This window comes from Saccopteryx leptura, chromosome 2, assembly GCF_036850995.1.
Source record: "Saccopteryx leptura isolate mSacLep1 chromosome 2, mSacLep1_pri_phased_curated, whole genome shotgun sequence".
NCBI lineage: Eukaryota > Metazoa > Chordata > Mammalia > Chiroptera > Emballonuridae > Saccopteryx > Saccopteryx leptura.
The window spans coordinates 167,608,417-167,630,734 of record NC_089504.1 but is presented as its reverse complement, the minus strand read 5'-3'; the positions used below and the strand labels follow the sequence as shown (position 1 = coordinate 167,630,734).

Here is a 22,318-nt window from a genome sequence, read left to right as displayed (position 1 = left end):
GGAAAGCTGTCCTGGATTGGCAGACCTCAAAGGTTCAGATTTCCCATGGTCTTCTCTCACATGCCTCCATGTTTAAGAATGTCAGTTCATTAACAAACTAGTTCAGATCAGTGCTGTTATGTAAATGCCTAGACTTGCTCCTCAAAGCCAAATCATAACCCCAGAAGCCCTACTCTGGTATAGCACTCTCTTTAATGTGCCCTATTTTGAGGGAGGAATTAAAAAAAACAAAAACTATTATCTATAGTATAAAAAAAAACTTGTTAACAAGTCTAGAAATGCCAGTTTCTGAAAGGAACCTTTAAACGTGACCTTATTTGGAAGAGAGAGGCCACACTGCGTCAGTGCCAGGCCCTGTAACATATTGGGTGTCCTTCTCATTATCTCATCGGGTCCTGTCAGAACGCAGGACAGGAGGTACCCCATTTTCAGGTGAGGAAACCATAATACAAGTCAGGTCACACACTGCAAAAAGGCAGAGCTGAGACACATTCCAGAGCGTCATTGAATTCCACGTCATCCTTCATCATGGGTTGCCGATGACCTGTCTCATCCTGAGTGATAAGGATAATAGCTGTTGGTATAACAAAGCATAAACAGGCACCCAAGTTGTCAAGGACAGTACTGCAAAGCCAGGGCCTCCACTAAGTTCTATCCACAATTAAAAGTTTTTCTTTCCATTTCTTCACTGAAGTCAGTCTTGCCTCAATTTCTCAATGTATATCTGTGGCAGCAAGAAGGGCAACATGAATCTTGCTTCAGTAGTTCTAGACACATTCACAGAGCACCCAGCATGTGTCAGACATCTGTTGGCTGAAGTACCAGGAGGAATAAACAGACTACCAGCCCTTGTAGAGCCTACATTCAGGGCATGGGCTGGACAGACAGCAACAGGACGAGGACCTGTGGCAGACGCCCACGTGCCAGCCAGCTCCCCAACCCACGCGGGCAACAACCACCACTGAAAAGGCCGTTCGCCCGTCCAGGCATCTCAGAGGAACAACCCTATCTCAGCAGCTGAACATTAAATACACACACAGCACGTTTTAAAAAACAAAATCAGGATGCTAAGTACAATGAATAATAACTATAAAAATAAGATGAAATCCTTGTTAGGCCAAAGCAAATCTCAAAAAGTCATTTTTTTAAAAGCCATTTATTTCATTCTCCTATCATGGGAACAAAACTGAGCCTTCAAATGCAGAACTAGAAATGAATATCCAACCAATCTCCCTATACAAAGTCTCCAGCTTCTTCCCGGAAATCGCAGTCCAATGGCAGTTGTCAGCTCAGGTTCTCAGCATTTCTCAAAGGGGGGAGGGGGGGCCACACTGTGCTAAGAATATGCAAGTGGAAACAATAACTCAAAGCATTGGAATAACTCATCCATTTTTAACTCAGCTGTAGTTTCTGTGATAATTTTAAAGACGATGAACTCGTCTGACAGAAGAGGATGACAGGGACTTTTCCAGGATCCCTGCTGTCACTCAGCATTTGCTGGCAGCCTGCTCCGTGCTATCCGCTTCTGAGAGCAGGAGTGAAGTCGTTCCATCTGCCCACTGGTGTGCCTGCCCATTTAATCACCAAACATGATACCGTGCCAGCTGCCTGTGTGATCCAAGCACCGGTGTGTGTGCTCCGATGACCTAGTTTAATAAAATCTGGCCTCGCATCAAACAGAACCCAGGTGTCATTCCCAGCTACAGAGGCAAGGTCACAATGTGTGGCCAACAGGACGAGGGAGCAGCACAGGGAAAGCGGTGCCATCCTGTGCACCATTTAAACACAGACAAAAAAGAAGCCTCCCTGGTGTCTACCATCCTGACTGAATCGTTCCTGTGACATTTACTGACTCTGCCTACCCCACCCCCAGCAACCAAGTTCCTAAATGTTTGCACTCTGGATCTATGGATTTAAATACTAATATATGTATGGCCTTTTTTTCTCCTGTGTTTTTTGCCCGAGGAAAAAGTGGGATTGGGAAAAATATTAACCTAGCCTTCCCCAAAACAATGGACTCCGAGACCCTGATGCTTCTAATCAACTCCCGAGGATAATTTTAAAGCAGAAAATAAGACACACGCACGGCTAAGTTTCTTCACATACTCAAACTCTGAGGACATTTTGCTATTTCAGAATCACAGGTCCTTCTTTGGTGGACAAAAACATATGCTCTTTAAAAAATCTCGAAGGTCTCTGAGAAACCAATTGTAACCTACAATTCTGGCACAGTGCATCACATGGTATAAATTTATTTCTAGAACTCCGCCAGCCTGGTTCAGCTGGTGCCCTCTAATGGCAGAATTCACCTGCTCAATTTTAAAGCAGTTTTGTGCAGGAAGCACTCACGCTTCATATTATGGGAGATGAAACAGGCTAGACTGAAACTAACAGAATTCAAGAAACAAACAAAAAAAACTTTTAAGAGATGCCTTCAGTCCAGTGTCCAAAGAAAGTAAAGCCAAGTGGTTAAGGCAGTGATTCTCAAAGTGTGCACCAGGGTACACTGGTGTGCCCTAGAAGATTTCCAGGTGTGCCCTATGGTATTCTAGAGAAATATGTGCCTGTTGGGGACCAAAAAACCAACAGGGTTTTTGGAGTTAGATTTTTGGGGGACAGAGGTGTGGGGAATTGGCTGCAAGCTGACAGTCTGCCCAACCCCCCATCTCACTTGCCTGATTAGATTGCAAAAGGCTGTTAAGCTGTGGTGCTGGATTGTTTACACTACCCCCATGTTCCCGGGAAAGACTGGAGGCAAGTTTCTTCTATCCTTTGTTTGGTGTAAAGTTAAGATGAAATGTATGGTGTGGGTTTTCTACACTCAACACAATTAAGAGTAAAAAGAGAGGAATTCTTCAGTGTATTGACGAGGAAATGAGAGTTTGCCTTTCAAATATATGCCCAAACATTGAAGAGATCGCTAGGACACATCAGACTCATGTTTCTCATAAACACAAGAATGAAAAAACTTAACACATTCACGCCAGGACCTGCTGAATTTACTAAATCTTACTAAGAATGTATCTAGATATATAGATAGATAGATAGATAGATAGATAGATAGATAGATAGATAGATAGATGATAGATAGATACAAGGTTTGTCCGTTTCTATCACGTTTCAACACGTAAGCACATGTTTATTTGGCGCATGTGTGCCTCTCTATTTTTATCACTTAATGTATACATACTGACGTAGCAAATTAACTAAAACAAAGTTGATTCATGTTAGTCTTATGTGTGAAGCAATAGTGTACCCATGGCTACTGATAAAGTTCATTTACGCCACTGTAATTTTTACGAATTTCAACAAGGAAGAATGCTACAGAAGCATGTAGAAATTTATTGAAAGTTGTTTGGTGAAGGAATAATACTGACTATCACTTGTTTTTGTCCTTACAAAATTTTTTGAAGGACAAAAAATTCAAAAATGAAGAAGATATCAAACAAGCACTGGTTCAATTTTTCACATCAAAAGATAAAACATTTTTTCAAAAATGGGATATACAAATTGCCCTCACGCTGGCAAGAAATCATTAATAATAATGGCAATTATATTATTTAATAAAGTTTATTGACAGTAAGAAAAATTTGTATTTTGTTTTATTCTAAAAACAGACAGAACTTTCCGGTAGACCTCATATATATATGAGGTCTACATACCTAAGAACCTCCACCAGATGATAACCCACTAATTTCTCTTTTAAAGAGCTACTCTGTATCTAAATCTCTCTAGTTGCAGAGTATGTACCTCTTTAGATAATCAGCATAAAGGATATTGTTAGAAATAAGCAAGACAATTATTTGAGTCATAGAGTGATAAAATATTTCAATCCAAAAATTATGACAATAAATGATGATGAGACTGTCTGATTGTTGTGAAATATTGTTGTTTTATTTTAACATGTATTAAGCTGGTGTCTTCACAAATATTTTTCTGGTAGCAAATCTCTTACTCCCTACTGAAAAATAAGGAAAAATTATTAGCTCAATATCACAGGTGCCAAAAATTAGACAGAATGTCTTCATATTCTCACTCATTCCTTGGTATTCCAAAGGCAAAGAAAAAAATCAAAAATATACAAAGTGAAATAGATAGCTAAGCAATTATCTGGGGGATTGAGGGAGAAGAAATACTCATATAAGCCTCCCCAAACCTCTTTCCCCTTTTCTTCTGCCCCTTTCATTCACTAAAAAGAATCCTCCTCATTTCTTTCTTTAAAACAGATCATGTTTGTGTACAGATGATGGAGAGAAGGTTACAGATGCAATAACACCAGGGCCAGTTTCCTAAATCACCTCAATGGTTCTCTCGCTGATCATCAGCTCCTCTACTTCTGTATTTAGAGTATCATACCCCGCAACACACACACACACACACACACACACACACACACAAAATGTGGACCTCAAGCAGGAACACAGGACATAAACATCAGCATTCAGTGGAATTGTAACTCCTCTCTAAGGTCTTGTTATTGTCACTCTTAAGGTCCAGTGATGTCTTCCTGAAATGAAGGGATGAATAAATGATACAGTAAGAAAACTACCTCAGTATTCTACAAAGAGGAGCCCCTTAAATTTCCCTCTAATTGATTCTGTCATCAGCATCTAAGGGAGCCAAAGTTTTTTCCTAGGCCGTATATTTTGCGTCTATGGCCTGGTATCTTTTCCATCTCCTATATTCCCTCCCTTATTATGAGTCATCCGCATCAGGGCAGATGCTGCCAGCCCTCACCATGGCCACCCCACTGGCCACCACCATCTCGACCATCCCTTCCACCACCACCACGACCGCCCATGACCTCAACTACCATGATCTCCCAACTACCCACTATTCCCACTGTATTATTTTTTTCTCATATCTGTTCTTTTTTTCCTCAGTAACACATCGATCATGTCACATTCTCCACCTGCAGCTCTATCTCTGGTCCCAACATATTGCTATACCTCTTACCCTGTATTTGTCAGAAAACATCTACCCACCGACAACAACATAACAGCTGTTCTCTCATCAGGAGATCAATTACAAAAGCTCGCAAGTAGGGAAGAGCCACCAATTACAAACACAAGAACATTTGGAATACAACTCCCTTTGACCGTAGTGGGAGGGACTCACATTTAAACAGTCTTTGAGAAAAGAACTCACAGAGGTGGTGATGTAAAGAACAAAGCCACCTCGGTGTCTGGGAATCTGGAAGTATACACTTGATACCACTAACTTACAGGAACTTAGTCACAGAGTTGGTTTAAAACACAATTTCAGTTTTCCTTGCCTCGTTCTATCCCTGGAAAGCTTAGCCCACCGGGTCTGGCCTCCAAACTACAGACACTGCTATCTCTCTATTCTTTTAATAAAATCTAAGCGTACAATCAAAGCCATCCCCCAAACTAGCATATCTCTTGTCTGTCCCCAATGACCAGAACTTAACAGAAAGCCTCCCTTCCTTGGAGTCTGTCCTAGTTGGATTCCAACAAAGCAAAGCCAGCCTAGCAGTTGTTTAGGGTGTGAACATGCAAGGCCCCCACATTTGAGGGGGCACCAATCACATCATTAGCATCTCCACTAACTTTAAATTGCATTTTTATTACAACTCTGATAAATTAAGGGAATGTAATTTATTTAAACTGAAATTTCCCTGCATATGGCAATAAAGTGTCTTATTCTAAAACTCAGTATAGTCCAGCAGTTTTCCATCAGATGGAAGCACAGCACTTGCAGAAGGGGTGACTGTCTAATTTGCACAAAATGCTGTGTGAGCTCACAGCAGCCCTCAGAAAAGCTTCTCTCAAACATGTTAATTTTCTGGGGTCTTGGCTCTTCCCTAAAGTGTCTACTCTTAGTTTAATAAACTCTGTACTGTAGTAATCCCCCCCCCCAAAAAATCTGGCCTTTTTCTCAGTAACCTCAGTTATCAAGCACATCCTCCACTCAGAGTAAGCCCCCAAATGCTACTGCCTCCCTGTTCTATTTCTGTCAGTTGATATTACTAAACACATATTAACAGAACACAATAACCTTTTGTTCAGTAGAAGATTAATTACCACTAGGAAAGAGATATCCATTACAGACACACTCCACGAATTTAAAATCCTTTACAAAACATATTTTAACTTCAGTTTCAGTCAATGCCTGAACGTATCTCACACATTAAAAAAGAAAAGCAAAATTAAATTAGGCTTTCATATGAGAATTCATTTCCATTTGCCTGTTTAATTACTAATATTTACAAAAGTTACCACCAGTTATGTACTTGGAGCACCAGAAAGCAGTACATAACATTTAACAGGCAATTACAGACCCAAGTCAAACGGAATAATAAATAGAAATCTACATACACTCACCTTGACCCCCAAGAAAGAAGTGTTTCTGCCACTGGTGACAATTAGCCCTCGTTGACAAGCCAGGTGTGGAAACCTTAAAAAGTAAAAGATACAAGAAAATTTAGCAGAAAAGAGTAAGATTCAGGAAAGCATAACCAGGAACTTCATTAAGATACTACTTTCCACTGAAAAATAAAGTTAGTTCAGGAGTTCTTAAATCTAAGCAATAATTATACCACAAACAAACTCTTCAAAATTGAGGTTGTGTTACAGACTCATTATTTTTCCATTGCCTTGTGTCTAGAATTTTAGAGATAATCTTATTTTCAGATTAATCCTCAATGGATTACATAACTTCAATTTTCTTTCTATTTTAATCCCTCAAATTGTTAATGGTGTGAAAACTGTTTCTTAAATACTCCATATAAATGAACTATCTTAAAGACTTCAAACTTGGCAATTGTCAGGGGAAGAATACCTCTGACACATGAATAATGATGTCCATTTTGTAGATCTTAATTATCCTAAATTACACCAAATTTATACTGTTGTGCTTCTTATTTTCTTCTAATTCAGAAGAAATTAAAAGTCAGAGGACCCATATATTCTGCAATGTTGACAACATTAATATTAATTAAGTCCTGGCCACAAAGCTCAGTTGGTTAGAGCATTGTCCCAATATGCCAAAATTGTAAGTTCTATCCCCAGTCAGGGCACATGTAAGAATCAACCAATGAATACATGAATAAGTGGAACAACAAATCAGTGTTTCTTTTTCTCCCAAATCCTTCCTTTCTCAAATAAATTTAAAAATTAATTTTAAAAAATATGTATTAAGTTCTTAATAAAATTGTATTTCAAAATAAATCAGCCAAAATTCTTTTCCTTGCTAAATTATCCAGCAAAAAACATTAGTTGTTAGATGGTAGAAAAGACACAAATTTTCCTCCCAAATGCTACTGCCACAGACACCACAGCATGCCTGCTATTAGGTTGTGTCATATAAAACTACTGTTATTCAACCATTTTTTACCTATAAAAATGACAATTTCATCATTTTTTACAAACAAGAAATTAGACATGACTTTAAAACCCAGTAATTATGAAACAAGTTTTCAAAAACTACAGATTGCTCAGCACACATAATTTTTTCTGAGCACCATCTGTGGTTTGGATATTAACTGTTCCTATTCCAACCCAAAAGATCTTTATGGCACCTGAAAAATAATACATGAACGCCTCCAGCCTTTGGACGGGCTTGAGAGTCTCTTTCCAATTCTTTCTTCCCATCCAGACTCTGTTTCTGGCCCCTCCCTCTCAGCTTCCACTTTGCAGCATTAAGTCCGAGAGCACAGTGTGGCAGGCAGGAAGGCCGAGGGCTGGAAGGCACAGAGGTGTGAGGAAGAATGCAGATCTCCAGGAGAAGGCTAAAGGGAAGGCACACCACAGGAAGGAAGAGTCACAAAGGTGGGGAGCAGAGGAGAGAACTGAGCAGGTCCCAGTCCAGACTGAATGAAGGGAACGTTTCCTCTGCCTGACAATACACTTAGTAACCCTCTATCTGAGGACCCGCCACAACCATCACTCTCGCACCATCCCACCACTGCTGTGAACACCACCCCCACCGCCAGACATGTGCATGGGCAACCCCGTGGGACTAAACACCAACAGAACAGAGGCCATGCGAGTACCCTAGGTACAAAAATGTACATGTTTCAGAATATGTTTTTTTCTGCGATGGAGTACGAAGGACCTAAATAATTGCCCCCTGCTACTGAGACAGGAGAGTAAGACGCTAGGTAAATTCGTTGGCAAGTAGAATGAGAAAACTGAGGCAGCTGAATCAGCTGGCTGAGCTTACAGCCAGAAGCAGAGTGCCACCTTGTTAGAGATAACATCTAGGCCTCAGCTGTGTTTTGGCTCCAGGCCCAGGTGGGAGATTACCCCTGGAAGGCTGTGGTGGCTAATGGCCCCCTGCCCTGGGGCTGGCCAGTCGGAGGAGACTGCAGCCCTCCGGGGGTGTTGGGAAAACAGCTGCGTTGGGCTTGCTTGCTTGCACTTTGCATGATTAGTGTGTAAGCACATGGCACCGCCATGTGTGTCTAGTCTATGTAAAACTACAGGTGCTTGCCCTCAGGGCAGATTGCGAATTGCCTGCCCACCACTACCAGGGGCAGTTTTGCTGTTGGTTCATCTGCTGCCATGAGACGCAGTTTCCCTGCCTGTGTGCTTGTCCACCATCATGATACTCTATAAAATGGACTGGCCCAACACTTTGGCTCCACAGTTTCTCTACTGTCTGCCTGAATTCAATGTGAACCTACCTGGCCTCGGCCACGGCATTACAAGGGGGTACACCTGGAAAGCTGATGAATATTCTATTGAAACCTTCCCCTAAACTCCCAGTCTTTAAAAACTCTCTACACAAAAAACCCAGCCTGTGCTCCCTCCCAGAAGTGAGCCACACTTTCCCTTCGTCTCCCACCCCCGCAGGCGTGCATCTCCTACTCTAAGCATCCTCACGAGACTGTAACCAGGGGAGCAGTGGGCAGTGGCACCTTATCCAGGCTAACCCCCCTGAACCTGTCCCCACAGCCCTCTTTTCTCCACTCATTTCTTTCTTATAGCATTCCCAGAGAGCCAAGCAGAGCACCACTGTAAAGCCAGTGGCCACCACCATCTTGGCCATGCAGATTCGTATTGTATTCAGGCAGACAGTAAAGGAACAGTGTAGCCAGAGGATGGTGGGCCATTCTGTTTATTAAAGTCTTCTGATGGCAGACGAGCAAACAGGGAAAACTGCTTCTCTTTCCTCATGGCTCCCAAAACCCCAACTCAGTTTCTGGTTCCATAACCCAGACTAATTCCTCAAACTTACCCTTCAGACTCACAGGCCCCACCAATCTCAGCACTCCCCGCCAAATAGGCTGGGTAGAAATACTCCTCTGGCAAACAATAGCAAACAATTGCCTCTTCCCAAGGGTGCAAGCAGACCCTAATTTGCAATCTGCCACCCGGAGCCCCTTCCCAAGGCTGCAAGCAGTACGTACACACACACACACACACACACACACACACACACGCAGAGCTCTGCCCCACACCAATGCAAAATACAAGTGAGCAAACCTAACTCACTTGCGGAGGCAGATTTAATGGCAGGCGCAACAGGCACGCGACTTTAGAAGGGCCTCACAAAACCCCAACTTCACACTTTTTTCTAATGACAAGGGACAAGGAGCCCAATATTTTATTCTGCACTCGGGGCCTCAACAGACCTTGATCCACCTCTGCTCACTTGTTTCACACTTGAAACACATTGGTTTGCCCAACAACCACCCAGGCTCTCCTTTTGCTTCTTCTATCCTAGGCCGTTCCTTGTTTTACAGCCCCCAGCTTTAATAAACATACTCTCAGGATCGCCTAGACCAGTATTTTTTAACAGCCAGTCTGCGGACTGGTGTTGGTCCCCTAGAAATTTTGTGCCAGTCCACAACATCAGGGTGGTTAACTCTTTCACGAACCAGCACAAAATTTCTGGTGGAAGACAGCAGTCTGCAGATCAGAGGCTGAAAAACACTGACCTGGACTTGTGTTTTGAGACTTTTCCTGCACGAAGTCAAGAAGCCAGATGTCACCAGCTGGCTTGAGGCAGACCCGAAGGGCCAGCCTCCGGTTCGACAACACTACCAGGAGATCCATTAAGTTGGCAGCCTACCACAAATTGTTCTGTTGTGTTTTGGCATGAACAGCAGTCAGTCTCAATATAAACTTTTTGATCTCTTTATAGTACCACACTTCTTCTATTTCTCATTCCCTATTTTTAAAATTAACTATCTGAAGTAAGATAAAAAATCAACACTCTGAGCACGCCAAGTGGCGGCAAGGTCCAAGTTGATATGCTAGGTGAAATGCATAATTTTGTTCATATCCAACCAAAATTCTAAAACATAAGACCAAGAGAGGAAATCAAGGAGAGAAAATTCAACATTCAGAGTCACTCTTCATTGTTCCAGTGATGACTGCTCCCTTAAAACAGAGATATTATGACCTAATGTGGACCACGATAATGTTAAAGGTAAATGCACTGATGATGGCAAGGATAGCTGAATGATAGCACTGACAAAGACTAACTAGAACTTTAAGAGAACACAGTCAGGCTGGACGGTTTATGGGAGGAGCTAGGGCTTATAGAAGTCTCATACACAATTGTAAAAGTATGCAAGAACTCTACAGCAAGAGCTCTGTGCTCATAATGGAGCTCTATCATTCTAGCTTCCCCTTCCCTCAACTTCCACTTCCCTTGCCACGTCTGCACACACCATATTGTATTCCTTTCTCTTTCCCAAATAAATCCTTTTTGGTGATGAAACACATAGTCAATATTAATTTTCATTCAACAGCACTAATAGTAATAGTAGTAATAGGAAAAGGAAATAATTATTACTAAAAGTATCACAACCATAAAGAGCTACTGAAAAATAACCACCCTGAATTAACTGACCAGTTAGAATTACACTGCTTTTTGTGAAAGTTAAAAGGTGACTTCAGGACCTAGCCATCGGCCCTGCGAGTGGATGTCCTGGGTTCAGTTCTAGTCAGGACACAGAAAAAGTGACCATCTTCTTTTCTCCCTTTCTGACTACCCCCTCAACCCCCCAGACAGTGGCTTGGTTGGTCTGAGTGTCAGCTTCAGGTGCTAACAACAGCTTGTTTGACTGAGCACTGGCCCCAGATGGGGATTGCTGGGTGAATCCCTGTTGGGGCATGTGCAGGAGTCTGTCTCACTATCTCCTCTATTCTCATTTTTAAAAAATTTAAAAAGTGATTTTATATTAAGAAAGCAACTGAAGCCTGACCTGTGGTGGCGCAGTGGATAAAGCATAGACCTGGAAATGCTAAGGTTGCCGGTTCAAAACCCTGGGCTTGCCTGGTCAAGGCACATATGGGAGTTGATGCTTCCAGCTCCTCCCCACCTTCTCTCTCTGTCTCTCTCTCCCTCTCTGTCTCTCTCTCTCCCTTTCTCTCTCCTCTCTAAAAAAAAAAAAAGAAAGAAAGCAACTGAATAAAAGTGTAAGCAAAGTTAAGGAGTGCTGGCTATGATATGTGAACACCACATACATGTATGGAAGCTGCCGTATAACAAATAAATGAGACCACTTTGTGAAGAGCCTAAGAACCAACTGCTCAACCTCATAGAGAGGAGCCCTAGGCCACTTGTAATTAACCCTGTTATCAAAGCAAGGTCTACAAAACATCTACCAGGCAAAAGGACATGGAAGCTGACAGGCAAGAGAAGTAGGTGTTACCTAATGCCTGGGAGTCCTATAATGAAAGGGCTGAGAAAGTGAACTTTTTTCACTATCTATGCAAACCTGAAACGGTAGCTACACAATAATCACTGAGGGTGTTTGTTAAACAGAGATTTACAGGCACAAACCCAAAACTTATCCTTGAATCCCAAGAATTTATATTCTTAAAAGCTTTCCCTGGGTAGTACTGGAGCACAGCCAAGTTGGAGAACCAGTGCTATAGCAATACAGGGAAACTACCAGAGAAGCAGTCTCAATTCATCCCGTATGAGCTGGGTCACCAGGCAAGTTCACTTACTCTTCAAAGCAGTTCATTTAGTAGATTTCAAAATACAGGTTTTGCAGGAGAAGAAACTGAGGGGCACAGCTGAAAGGTCAAGTGACTTGCCCAAGATGTTAAAGTAAAAAAGAACAAATCTTACCATAAGACTTTCTTCCCGAAGCTCTTTGGTGGGTGGGTGCTCACTATTTAATAATGGAATATATTCTAAACTCCTTTGCAGGGGTCTTGCAAAAACATGGCCCCCAACTCTAATTCAACCACCCTACTCCTCAGCTACCCACATCCATGCCCCAGACAAACCAAACTTCTAAGCCATGTTTCTCAGTGGATAGAGCACTGTCCCAGTGCACTGAGGTCACGGGTCCAAACCCCCCCCCCCCCATTCAGGGTACCTGTGAGAAGCAATCAAGGAGCGCCCAACGAAAGAAAACAACCTAAGTGAAATGAGTTGATGCTTCTCTCTCTCCCTTCTTCTCTTTCTATCTCTCTCCCTTCACCTCTTTCTCTCTCTCTCTCAATGGGAAATTTTCTTTTAAATAACATTTTACTTCTCTCTAATATTACATGTCCGATCATAAAATAGATAACATTATTTTTGAGATTACGTGTCAACGCTTTAATAATAAACACAGTGCTAGAGCCGAAGTCAAAATCTGAATCTGGATTAGAGTCAAAACCAGTACACCGTGCTGTATCTCTAGAGGCCTTGAGTCAGATTTTATTTATTTATTTATTTATTTGTATTTTTCTGAAGCTGGAAACGGGGGAGACAGTCAGACTCCCGCATGCGCCCGATCGGGATCCACCTGGCACGCCCACCAGGGGGCGACGCTCTGCCCACCAGGGAGCGATGCTCTGCCCCTCCGGGGCGTCGCACTGTTGCGACCAGAGCCACTCTAGCGCCTGGGGCAGAGGCCAAGGAGCCATCCCCAGCGCCCAGGCCATCTTTGCTCCAATGGAGCCTCGGCTGTGGGAGGGGAAGAGAGAGACAAAGAGGAAGGAGAGGGGGAGGGGTGGAGAAGCAGATGGGCGCTTCTCCTGTGTGCCCTGGCCGGGAATCGAACCTGGGACTTCTGCATGCCAGGCCGACGCTCTACCACTGAGCCAACCGGCCAGGGCTCTTGAGTCAGATTTTAAAAAACAGCTCTATAACTGTCAATCCAGCAGCCACACAGCTTCCTGTGGGGGCTGGACACTTGTTGTGGCTTATCCAATGCAATGTGCTGTGTGTGGAAAATACACACCTGAGTGTGAGGATTCAAGATGAAAAAAAAAAGTAAAATATTTAAATATATTAAATGATATTTTGGGTATATTAATTTTAATAAAATATATTAAAATTAATTCTGCCTGTTTCTTTTTGCCTTTTTAAGGTGAATACTAGAAAATTTTAAATTACATTGTGGCTTCCATTTATCTCTACTGGACAATGCTACTTCATAAAGTACAGCCATCCTCTACCTTACTAATAAATCTACTGTGATGACATTAACTCTTCCTAATGCTGATAGAATTGTGGGCATCAAAGACTGGCCCTACTGCTCACACAGAACCTGCTCCCACATCAGACACTCGGATTATTGCTTTGTGAGTGCAGTCCCCCTTCTCTAATGACAGCTGTTGGTACTTCCCACATAAGCACCAACCTTCCTTTGGTACTCTCCCCATCTTGGTATCTTCCTCAATTCTGAGGCAACAGGCCTGTAGGGAAAAGTCCCTATAGGGCCAGGGACTAAATGAGGCACAAAAGAGGAACAAAACAACTCAGTAACCAAGACAAATACATTTTTATTTGTTATTTTTATTTTTTATGTGTGACAGAGACAGAGAGAGGGACAGACAGGTAGGCAGGAAGAGAGATGAGAAGCATCAACTCTTTGTTGCGGCTCCTTAGTCCCCTTAGTTGTTCATTGATTGTTTTCTCATATGTGCCTTGATGGGGGAGGGAGGCTGCAGCAGAGTGAGTAACCCCTTGCTCAAGCCAGCAACCTTGGGCTCAAGGCAGCGACCTTGGGCTCGAGCCAGCAACCCTGGACTCAAGCCAGCGACCCTGGACTCAAGCCAGTGACCATGGGTTCATGTCTATAATCCCACACTCAAGCCGGTGACCTCAGGGTTTCAAACCTGGGTCCTCCACGCCCCAGACCAACACTCTATCCACTGCGCCACCACCTGATCAGGCCAAATACATTTTTAAACAACTTTACTGCTGTGTAATTCACATACCATAAAATATGCCCTTTTAAAGGATACAATTCATTGCCCTCCCAAAGGAACAGCAGTCCCATTAGCAGACACTCCACTGTCTGCCTATGCCCAGACCCTGGCAGCCAATAATCTATTCTGTGTCTGTGAGTTCGCCTGTTCTGAATATTTGATACAAATGGAATCATACACTATGTGGCCCTTTGTGTCTGGCTTCTTTCACTTAAAATATTTTCAAAGTTCACCCATATTGTACCAATAATATTCTATTATAGGAATATGCCACAATGATCGATATTAGAATTGTTTCCAGTTTGGGGCTATTATGTACACACTGATATACAAGTTTTTATGTGCACATGTTTTTAATTTTGTTGGGTATCTACATATTTAAGAATGGAACTGAGACCCAAAAGCAAGCTGGCCCGGCAGATGCGTGGCTGACAGTCCCATGGCTGAGGTCTCACACCAGTCCGCAGGAATGACTGATCACTCCCGGACACTAGTCTCAGGCCAAACCTAGAAACTGGTTGGAGACCAGCAAAGGGGTTCGTGATGTTGGCAGTTTCATTCCTGATGGCCACCCTCTGCTACTTCAGAAGGCTGCATTTATATTTAGGGCACCAGCTGAAACGCTGAGTTCAGTATCTGCAGAGAAAGTTCAAAAGGATTCTCCGCATGGTCTTGCAGGCTGGTTTCCTCAGTTACCGTGCAAGAGAACAGAAAGGCGGAACAACCTGTGCCCAGCTGAGCAGAAAGGCTTACGAGGGGCTGTTTGGGTAGCATATTAAAGGTGCTGCATAAGGAAAGAGAGAGAAATACAATGAGGGAAGATCGGTGTCATTTCAGATATCCACCAGGGCCTCTTTTTTCCAAGCTGGATGAAAGAAAAAGACATTAATTACCGTATTTTTTGCTCCATAAGACGCATTTTCCCCCAAAAGTGGAGGAGAAAATGCCCATGCGTCTTATGGAGCTAAAAATATTGTATTTTATTAAATATTTAATACACCATTTGGTTCAGAATATTTTTTTTCTTATTTTCCTCCTTAAAACTCTAGGTGTGTCTTATGGTCAGATGCGTCTTATGGAGCGAAAAATGTGGTAAGCTTCCTGAAAAACTGCTCTTTTCTCAAAGTTGTAACTGGATCCAGCCATACAATTTTGGTCCTGAGAAGTATACAGGTTCAAATGTGTTTGGAAAATTATGTAAACATGTGGAATTATTGAAAATACACTGCACTGAATTCACTGGGATTCAAGATTATCACAACATTCTTTTCTCTGATTCCACTTTGGAATATAAACTGTATGAAGTTTTGAAGTTCACCATGCCATATCAGGTCACCACAGTGCACGATCAAATAAAGGTGAAAAAGGTCATTCCCAGTCTTTCTATACTTATTCTCCCGGTAAATGTCATCCGATCCCTTTAAGCTTCACGATGAATCATCTAATTTCTATAGGCAACACATGTGGACTAGCACAGATTATACTTGGATACGCCCTTGAAGTTAAGTGTGCAGACTGTTCAAATTTAACTTCAGGGGCTCTGAAATCCAATACACAGAGGAGCCACTCATGGAGTGGCCAGAGAGCTCCCTGCTGACCAAGAATGGCCGCCACTACAACATTTCCGTCTTTTAAGTCTGGCATGGACCAGGCACCTGCCAATGACAGTGATCACACTCGCAAGTCAAGTGTTTCTGGAAAACCAAAGCTAGTGTTGTAGCCACTGAAAGAATTAGGACCTTCTCAAGAATTACAGGTGTCCTGGATGCAACAGTGCACAGATAGCTTCTCTTAGTTTTTCACTGACTTCCTCCAAAGCAGCGGTACTAATACGGTATACTTGTGAGTTGGTGATTTCACATTGTTCATAAGAGCTGTGTTCATTTTCTACATGATGGACCATTAAGAGCACAAAAACATTTAATTTGCAAGAATAGGAAAAAATAGAGAAGAAAATGAGTACAAAAAGAGACTAACCTAGAAAGAATAAAATCTCTTTGTCTCTTTTACATTCTTCACTAAGAAGCTTTGGTTGATTTTTGGATCCTCATAAATCTGACCTTATTTTATAAGCATTACCTTCCCAGGAAGCTCTATGGTATATTGATTTTATGGAACCACTTGATTAACTATAAGACTATGTGTACATGTGTGTATTTATATACACACAGATATACCCATATGTATACATGTATAGTTTTATGTATACAAACACATACGCACAAATAATCACTACATGGTTATGTTGTACAATTTGTTTTATATCTCCACATTTTTTTCTTGCTGTTGCTTCTGGCCAGTTTAATACATTTCATATAGATTTAAAAAAATAAGTTCTATAGATTAGGGCAACTGAATGACAACTATTATGCTGTCATGAAAATATTAAACTGTGATGTAGTAACATATATGTATTTAAAGTGTGGTAGATAGAATCATGGCCCCCCCGACACACACACACACACACACACACACACACACACACACACACACACACACAACTTCTTTCCCAGAAAGATGTTACATCCTAACCCCCACAACCTGTGAATATGTCGGGTTAAATGACAAAGAAAAATAAAGTTGCAGGTAGAATTAAGGTACTAATCTGATGACCTTGTTACAGGGAGAGTATTCTAAGTTCTCCTGATAAACCCAATAAAATAACAAGTTCTTAAAAGTAGAAAAGGGAATTGGAAAAGCGTCTTAGTCAAAGGAAAATGAAAAGGGCAGGAGAGACGCACCATGCTGGTGTTGAAGACTGAGAAAGGAGCCACAAGCCAAGGAATGAAGGTGTCTGGAAGCTGGAAAAGGGAACAGATTCCAGGAAGGAATGCGGCCCTGCTTGTCCCTTGATTTTAGCTCAGTGAGACTCGTGTCAAACCTCTGACTTCCAGAACTGAAAGATAATAAATATATGTGTGAAGTTGCTAAGTCTGTAGTAACATGTTACATCAACAATGGACAATACTCAGGCAAACTAACTTTTTGTCATCTTTAATTTGGAAATATTGTACTTTTCTAGTTTCTTTGGTAATATTAGCCCAAAAGAATGAGGTGGGAAATGTTCCCTCCTTTTGGATTTTCTGGAAGAGATTGTGTTAACTTGCTGTTAATTCTTCTTTAAATGTATAACTTACCAGTGAAGCCTCCTGGGCCTGAACTTGTCTTTGCAGGGAACTCTTTCTGATTACTAATTCAATCTCTTGACTTGTAATAGGTCACTTCAGATTTTCTATTTCATCTTCAGTCACTTGGATAGGCTGTGTCTTCCTGAAAATTTGTCCATTTCATCTAGGTTATCTAACTTGTCGACATAAAGTTATTCGTAATATTCCCTTATAATCTTTTTTATTTCTCTAAGATGGGTAGTGATGCTACCTCTTTCATCCCTGATATCAGTAGTTGAGCTGTCTCTCCTTTTCTAAAGTTTTGCCAAATTTGTTGATCTTTTCAAAGGACCAATTTTTTTGTTTCATTGGTTTTTTTCTCATTTTATTTCTCTATTGTTTTTCTATTCTCCATTCCATGTATTTCTACCCTAGTGTTTTATTATTTCCTTTATTTTGCTTGCTTTGGATTTACTTTGCTCTTTTCTACTTTCTTAAAATAAAAAGTTAGGCTATTGATTTGTGATCTTCCTCCTTTTGTCAATATAGGCATTCAGAGCTATACATTTCCCCTAAGCACTGATCTTCCGGCATTCCATGAGTTTTTCCCCTCAATGTATTTTCTAAGTTCCCTTGTGATTTTTTTTTTTTTTGACCCATGGGTTATTAAGAGTGTGTTAATTTCCACATTTTGTGATTTTCTCAAATTTCCTCTGCTATTAATTTCTAATATTACTCCATTGTGATCAGAAAACATATTCTGTATAATTTCAATGCTTTCTAAATTCATTGAGACTTGTTCTGTGACCTATTATATGTTCAATGGCCTGATATATTCTATTCTGAAGAATTTTCTATGTGCACTTAAGAACAATGTGTATTTGGTTGTGTTTGGGTGGAGTGTTCTGTAAATGTTAGTTGTATGTAGTTGGTTTACAATGTTGTTCAGGTGTTCTATTTTCTAGTTGAATTTCTGCCTGGTTTCAATCTGTTATTGAAAGCAAGACATTGAACTCTCCAGCTATTATTGTTAAACTTTTTTATTTCTGTCTTCAAATTTTGTCACTTTGCTTCATGTATTTTGGAGATTTGTTGTTAGATGCACATTTGTAATTGTTATGTCTCCCTGATGGATTGACCCTTTTATCAATACATACTTCCTTTATCTCTCATAATAATTATTTACATAAAACCTATTTTGTCCAATATTAGCATAGCCATTCCCAGCTCTCTTTTGCTTATTGCTTTCATGGTATATCCTATTTGTGTTTGAATATAAAGTGGGTCTGTTGTAAAGAGACCAAATCATGTTTATTAATTAATTCTACAAATCTCTGCCTTTTTCTTGGCATGTTTAGTCAATTTATGCTTAGTGGAATTACATGTGGTATAGGATTTACATCTGCCATTTTACTGGTTTCTATACATCACATCTCTTTGTTCCCCTATTCATCCATTACCACCTTGTTTTATGTTAGATATTTTTGATTACCATTTTAATTCTCTTGATGTTTCTTTTATTAGATTTTTTTAGTTATGTTCTTAGTAGTCTGTAATATCTTTTACATTTAGCAATGTCGTTACCTTTACTGGTATTCTTTATTTCTTCTGTGGATTTGAGTTCTTATCTAGTGTCCTTTCATTACAACCCAAAAGATTCCATTTACTATTTCTTGTAGAGTAGGTCTGGTAGTAACAAATTCTCTGGTTTTTAAGAATCTTTAAGAAATTTTTTTGCTTTGCTAATACATCTTAATTTTTTCTTCTAATATTATGAATGGCATTGCTAGATATAGAACTCTTAACTAGATGGTCTTCCTTATAGCACTTTGAGTACATCATCCTACTACCCTCTGGCCTCTGTGAATTCTGATAGAAGTCAGATGTTAATCTTATTAAAGACCCATTGTGTATAATGATTGACTTCTCCCTTACTATTTTCTTTGTTTTGATCTTCAATAACTTGACCATTGTGTATTTAGGTGTAGACCTCTGTGTTAATCCCATTTGGAATGCATTGAGTTTCTTGAATATGCAGATTAATGTTTTAAAGAAAATTTGACCTGTTTTTGGCCATTGTTTCTTGAAGTATCTTTCTGTCCCTTTCTCTCTCTTCTCCTTCTGGGAATTCCATTATGCAGATTTTGGAACTCACAATGAATAAATAGTCTGAGGTCCTATTCATTTCTCTTTATTCTTTTGGTTTTCTGTTCCTCAAATTGTATAATTTAAATTTCTCTATTTTAAACTTTTCTGATGCTTTCTTTTGCCAGTTCACATCTGCAATGGAGCTCCTCTAGTGATTTTTTTCATTTAAGCTGTTGTACTTTTCAACTCCAGAATTTATATTGTGTTCTTTTTTGATCATTTCTATCTCTTTATTTATATCCTCTATTTCAGGGGTAGTCAACCTTTTTATACCTACAGCCCACTTTTATATCTCTGTTAGTAGTAAAATTTTCTAACTTCCCACCAGTTCCACAGTAATGGTGATCTATAAAGTAGGGAAGTAACTTTACTTTATAAAATTTATAAAGCAGAGTTACAACAAGTTAAAGTATATAATAATAATTACTTACCAAGTACTTTATGTCAGATTTTCGCTAAGTTTGGCAGAATAAGTCTTTATAAAACAACTTACTATAGTTAAATCTGTTTATAAATATATTTATAAATATAAATCTATATTTTATATTTATAAATCTATAAAATGTAAAAGATATTACAAACTACTAAGAACATAACTAAAAAAATCTAATAAAAGAAACATCAAGGGAATTAAAATGGTAATCAGAAATATCTAACACAAAACAAGGTGGTAATGGATGAATAGGGAAACAAAGAGATGTGATGTATAGAAACCAGTAAAATGGCAGATGTAAATCCTATACCACATGTAATTTCACTAAGCATAAATTGACTAAACATGCCAAGAAAAAGGCAGAGATTTGTAGAATTAATTAATAAACATGATTTGGTCTCTTTACAACAGACCCACTTTATATTCAAAAAATATATATTTTTATTTATACTTTGGTTGCTCTGCTACTGCCCACCATAAAAGCTGAAACACCCACTAGTGGGCGATAGGGACCAGGTTGACTACCACTGCTCTATTTGGTGAGACAGCATTCTCAAACTAGCCTTTAATTCTTTATAGCAGGGGTTGGGAACCTTTTTGGCTGAGAGAGCCATGAATGCCAATATTTTAAAATGTAATTCCATGAGAGCCATACAATGACCCGTGTACATTACGCATTATCCAATAAAAATTTGGTGTTGTCCCGAAGGACAGCTGTGATTGGCTCCAGCCACCCACAACCATGAACATGAGCGGTAGGAAATGAATGGATTGTAATACATGAGAATGTTTTATATTTTTAATGTCATTATTTTTTTTATTAAAGATTTGTCTGTGAGCCAGAAGCAGCCATCAAAAGAGCAACATCTGGCTCGGGAGCGATAGGTTCCCAACCCCTGTTCTATACACAATTTTATTCTGAACACATGTATAATTGCTGACTGAAAATACTGATCTAAAAAGTCCAATCTCTGGACTGTCCCGGGGATACTTCTTATTGGTTTCTTTCTCCGTGAATGTAAGGTGACCAACTTTTTTACAATGAAAAGGAATACAAAAATAAATTGAAGAAAACAATATCATAAAGAAAAGAAACATTTTATTCATTGCAACAATAATACACTAATATGAGAAATGCATAATAAAAACATTTGTAATATTTTATATTGTAATTATGCTTACTTGCCTATTAATTTTTAATAATTATAAGAAAAAGTACTCATTTAGATACAAATACATCACATCACACGCAATGGATCGACTCTGCATCGATCAAATATGGACATTTACAGATTAGTCTTTCAATACCAAAAAAGAGGACATGTAGGAGGACACTTTTCGAGGAAGGACAGAACTTACAAAAAGAGGACTGTCCTCCCTAAAGGAGGACGATTGGTCACCTTAGTGAATGGATCATACTTTCCTGTTTCTTTGTGTGCGTTCTAATTGTGTGTTAAAAACAGGATTTAAAGTACTGTAATATCACAACTCAGAAATCAGATTCTACCACCACTACCAAAGGTTTATCATCACTCTTTCTTTTTGTTGTTTCAATGCTGTTTTCCATTTTCTAAAGTAATTTTGTAAAGTCTGTTTTCTTTATCACATGCAGCCTCTTAAGTCTCTGCTCAATATGCTTTATAGTCAGCTAATAATGGAACAGAGATTTCCTTAAATGCTTTGAAACAGTATGTCTCACAACTTTTGCTGAGGGGCTTTATGTGATTGTTGACACAGGTTTTCTGTGCTCTGATGCGCAGTTTACAACTCTGCCTTAGTCTTTTTTTTTTTTTTTTTTTTACAGAGACAGAGAGTGAGTCAGAGAGAGGGATAGACAGGGACAGACAGACAGGAATGGAGAGAGATGTGAAGCATCAATCATTAGTTTTTCATTGCGCGTTGCAACACCTTAGTTGTTCATTGATTGCTTTCTCATATGTGCCTTGACCGCGGGCCTTCAGCAGACCGAGTAGCCCCTTGCTGGGGCCAGCAACCTTGGGTTCAAGCTGGTGGGCTTTTGCTCAAACCAGATAAGCCCACGCTCAAGCTGGCGACCTCGGGGTCTCGAACCTGGGTCCTCTGCATCCCAGTCCGACACTCTATCCACTGCGCCACTGCCTGGTCAGGCCCTTAGCCTTTTATTCCTGTTTGTGTAAAGTCTCAGTGTCAGCCAGACATGCTAGATTAGGGCATTCTCAAGTCTTTCCTGAGTGTATGCACATGAACATGGGCTTTCTAGGTTTAAAGGCAGGGGTTCCACAGTAATGGGGATTTATAAAGTAGGGAAGTAACTTTACTTTATAAAATTTATAAAGCAGAGTTAAGGCAAGTTAAAACATATAATAATAATTACTTACCAAGTACTTTATGTCGGATTTTCGCTGAGTTTGGCAGCATATATCTTTATAAAACAACTTACTATAGTTAAATCTATCTTTTTATTTATACTTTGGTTGCTCCGCTACTGCCCACCATGAAATCTGGAATGCCCACTAGTG

General features: G+C 40.1%; 1 protein-coding gene and 1 pseudogene across 4 annotated transcripts in view; one reads left to right on the top strand and one right to left on the bottom strand.

Annotated features, from left to right (window-relative positions):
* LOC136391667 (inactive ubiquitin thioesterase OTULINL-like) overlaps positions 1-15,767 on the top strand; it is a 129,473-nt pseudogene extending 113,706 nt beyond the window's left edge.
* MTUS2 (microtubule associated scaffold protein 2) overlaps positions 1-22,318 on the bottom strand; it is a 771,916-nt gene that overhangs the window by 727,144 nt on the left and 22,454 nt on the right. For all 4 annotated transcript variants that reach the window (XM_066369276.1, XM_066369278.1, XM_066369279.1 and 1 more), the window contains exon 2: positions 6,345-6,417. The gene's annotated coding sequence lies outside the window, so the exon portion shown is untranslated. The remainder of the gene's footprint in view (positions 1-6,344; positions 6,418-22,318) is intronic.